The sequence below is a fragment of the Peromyscus maniculatus genome, chromosome 3 (genome assembly GCF_049852395.1).
Source record: "Peromyscus maniculatus bairdii isolate BWxNUB_F1_BW_parent chromosome 3, HU_Pman_BW_mat_3.1, whole genome shotgun sequence".
NCBI classification, from domain to species: Eukaryota; Metazoa; Chordata; class Mammalia; order Rodentia; family Cricetidae; genus Peromyscus; species Peromyscus maniculatus.
Window position 1 is genome coordinate 51,923,219 of NC_134854.1, and position 4,544 is coordinate 51,927,762.

A 4,544-nucleotide genomic window follows, 5' to 3' on the forward strand; every position below is an offset into this window, starting at 1 on the left:
ATTCTCCCAAACCTCCCATGTCTTGTGCCTTTGCATACTCTTTGAACACTAGGGTCAGGTGAAAGCAAGCAGGACTTATACTTGAGACTACCCTTTGACCTTGTAAAACTTCAGTCTAAGACTCTAGACTAAGAGCACAGATTAAAGCCAGAGTTAAATACTAGCTCTGTTACTTTCTGACTGGAAGTTCTATATTCTTCTTAGGCCTCAGTTTGCTCTTTAGTGACATACTTCTCAATCTCAGATTATAGAAGGTATTAAATAGACAAAAACCTACAGTGCAGTTAGGACAGTGCTTCACACAAAAAGACACTGGTTGTTAGCCATCAGAACAGTCTCGTTGAGCTGGGAGTGTAGCTCAGAGGTACAATACTTGCCTGGCATGCATAAGGTCTGGGCTTCAGCACTACCACTGTGTACATGCAACATATACATATATATATATATACATATATATATATACATATATATATATACATACACATGTATATTCATAATACACTTTTTAAAAACCACTTCCCTTGGATTCAATCTAAGACTGACCTGGTGCCATCTAATATGCTTATCGGACAGCATAAGCAAAACTAGACATACTAAGGACAAAGAAAAGGCTAGCTGCTTAAGGAGTGAAAGAGTCCTCCCTTTGGGGTAGGCAGTCAAAGCTGAAAGCGACCCTGGGAATATAGGAAGGCCCTGAGCTTGTTTCAGCATTTGTAGCAGTGCATATAAGACTGCATAGTGGCTAGTTGCCTATAGGTAGGATGGGAATAAGGAAGTATCACCAAGGTTGGGGACTTTGGGGGACACACACATACAGACTTGGATTATTGTTTTCAAACCCACGTAACAGCAATTTTGGAGTCTGACAAGTCTCTGGCAGTGGCTCTCAACCTGTGTGACTCCTTTGGGTCGCATGTCAGATATTTACATTATGATTCATAATAGTAGCAAAATTACAGTTAAGTAGCAATGAAGATTTTCTGGTGGGGGTCAGCACAGCATGAGGACTGTATTAAAGGGTCGCAGCATTAGGAAGGTTGAGAAGCACTGCTCTATGGAGTAGTGGATTGGTTACCCCAACACATGCTGTTCATCATATCTGCGCACAGGCCCTGGGAAGTCCCCTTCTTGCTCCTCCACAGGTCATCTGCTGGAATGGGTGGGCTGACATCAACACCAGAATTCTAAGGCTTTCCAGAGAAGTCCTTCCCTCACTTTGTTTCCCTCTGCTGCCCCTGCTGCACTTCTCACTATTGACTTCCATGTTTATCTGTGTCCTTCATGTTAAGCTAAGTTTTGGACCAGGGCCCTGAACTATCATCAATACCACTTGTAGAGCTTGTCACTAAATCTTACTAAAGATACACTGAATAAACAGGAGAGCAAATATGTTTTGTATGTGGTATGTTAGAGGTAGATTCAGCTGCAGAGAGAGAAAACCCAAAACAGGAAAGGCTTTGAACACTGGAAATAATAAGGTCATCCTCAGCTACATAAAGAGTTCAAAGCTTGTGGTACGAGAGTCTCTGTCTCAAACATACACATGTTTATGTCACTACAGAATCAACTTTCCCTAATACTTCATTGGGCTATGTTTTATCTGGGGGTGCAGATTTCTGCCTTACATCCTCTCTTGAGTTGACCCAGCCTTTGGCAGCTGCTTCCTGTTGCTTCAATTCCTGGAATGAAGTATCCCAGTTGTTAACAGTGTCTAGTTATCTGAGTGGTAACTGCTTAAACATACTCTTCATCAGCTCTTTATCTAGAACTTTAGGATGCCACTGTGTCCTGCCCTGGAAATGGTTTCACCACAGCATAGTAAGGAGCTGAGAAAGGCCACACTGTCCTTTTAGTCATACATAAGCTCCCCAGACACCACACAAAAAGCTAAGCACATCAACAGGTGTTAACTCAAGGTTAAGGCACTGAAAGGAATGAGAGAAACTTTAATTTCTCCACTCAATATTATGATTCCTCGCAGACCAGAAGAAAAGAAACCTTTTTCAGAAACACCATTCCTTGCTCTTGCTTCTACTTCAGGACCCCTCTACGGGTACCTCTCTCCAGTCTAGTGTCTGTGGAGGGTCCTTGAAGATGAACTTGGCACTTTTCAAGTTGGGTAGTTACAGAATTTAATAAAATAACTACTTACTATATCAAAGAGGGATGTTGAGGCATCCTGGGGTTAGTAGTAAAAGAAGAGGGGCCATTAGTGCTAGAGAAGGATGATTCTAAATCCCATCAAGTTGACACAAAATTAACCATCACCTCAGGACTGGTGCCTTGGATAACCTTGAGGTAAGTATCTATTCCCAACCTTTCTGCTTTGTAGATGGCCATCTTCTCTGTGTGTCTAAACATCTTTCCTCTGTTCACGCCTATGTCCAAAGTTCTCTTATAAGGATACCTATATACAACACACACACACACACATACCCCTCAGACAATTCTTAGGATAGTGTATAAATCCATATAAAATATTTTTCTTACCAGTATATTGTCAGTATTGATTCCCCTGGCCATGATAGTGGTAAATACTGAAGGGTGGTACTCTTTCCTGTCTATGATTCTTAGGATGAACACTTTCCCTTAAACCAAGTGAAATTTGGATGAAGAGATTCTAGATCATTCATTTTCAGAGAAAATATCCAGGGGTTAATCTTCTGGGCTTTACCTGGGTAGTGATATTATGAGTGACATGTTACCTTTATTCCTTCCTCAAATATTTACTGAATATTGGGTACTGTGCTAGGTAGGCTCTGGGTGGGTAACAGGAAGGAACAAGGTAGGTTCTCTTCTGGCAGACCTAAGGAAATATACAATGTATTTTGCAATACTACCAAAGCTGGGTCAAAGGGATATGTTCTTATGCTTGGTATCGAAACCCTGGTGAGCAGCTTCATTATACAAACTGTCAATAATGTTTCCATGTTGAACCACAGAGTACAAAATAGATAACTTCTTGTTCTGACTGCCACTTGGGTCCTTTTAACCCTGTCTCTGTGACAGTATGTGAGCCTTGCCTCTAAGCCCTGTACCTAGAAGGTCTTATCCCTCTGCAGCTACTGTACCCATTTGCAGAAAGCAAGAGGGGTTGGAGACTTTCCTCTTGTCTCTATACCCGCTTCCCTCAGGCCTGGTGGTGAAATGTAGCCTCACATTTGAAGTCAGAGTAGCTAGTGGTGTAAAATCTGAAGGGCATTTTGACATGAAGGTCAAAGTAAAGAACAACTTATTTCAAAAGGTCTCACGGATGTGGCTTTTGTCTAGTGGAGTAATTATAACTCAATACACAGAAAACCTAAACTGTACCAGCTCAGAAAAAGATAGAGTGCTAGAATTCAGTCTCCTCGGCTCTTGGTGTCTTATGGAAAATAGACTGAGAAAGCTGCTGGGGTGCTAATATGAATCATTATTTTAGATTTGTTTTTATGATTACTATTTTTAAATTGTGTGTGTGTGCACACGCACGGAGTTATAGGCAGTTATAGGTGGGAATGGAGCTTGAGTCCTCTAGGAGAACAGGAACTGCTCTTAACTGCTGAGCCATCTCTCTAGCTAGCCCAGCCCTGTGAGCCATTTCTTGTAAAGGCCAACTGTGGGCAGAGCCAAGAAGTGCTATGAAAATGAAATGTAACAAACACACGCACACGGGGCTTGTTCTCATGCCAGCCACCAGCAAACTCTGCAGAAGCTCAGGCCATGCTTCTAAGTGCTCAGAGAGGGGAGGGGAGGGATTGATGCTGAAAGGGAGGGGCAATTAACTAAGGTTCCAGCTGAATGCAGCCACAGCGTTTTAAATGTGCCAAGGGAAGAACTACCCAGGAGAGCTGTGTCAGCTTAGACCTCTGAAGAAAACAAGAATCACTGGTACTAGCTACAAAGTTTGGGGTGACTGTTGTGCAGCGATATATATTTCTATACTCTTTTAATCTCTTGATAGTATTCAATGTAGCTGATTACCCCTTATTAAAATATTTAGATATTTGGCTTTCATGACCTCATATTCTCCATTATTCTCTCATCCCACTGGCTTCTCTTCAGACTCTTTTTCCACGAAAGGGGCAGCTTCTTGGAATCCTTTTCTTCTCAATTTATTCTCTTCCGGGATGACCTCATCCAGCCCTGTGGTTTCAAATGCTGTTGCACAAATTATTGGTCTTAATAAAAACCCGGAGCCAGATATTGGGGTAAATGCTGAAAGGTCTGAGAGACAAAGGAACAAGCCACTAGAGAAACTTCTCACCACTACCAAATCCTCAGGTGGAATGGAAGGCAAGATCCTGTCTCTACGAATCCTCAGCCGAAAAGTTTAGTTTGTCTCCTCATGCCTTACATGCCTTTCTCCACCCAGCCATTTCATTTCCTTCCTAGTGCTGAGATTAATGGCGTGTGTGTGCTTCCCAAATACTGGTAGCAAAGGCATGAGATCTCAAGTGCTGGGATTAAAGGCATATGACTCCCAAGTACTAGGACTAAAGGTGTGTGCCACCTCTGCCTGGCTGTTTCTCTCCTAGGCTGAATCAATCTCATGTAGTCCAGGG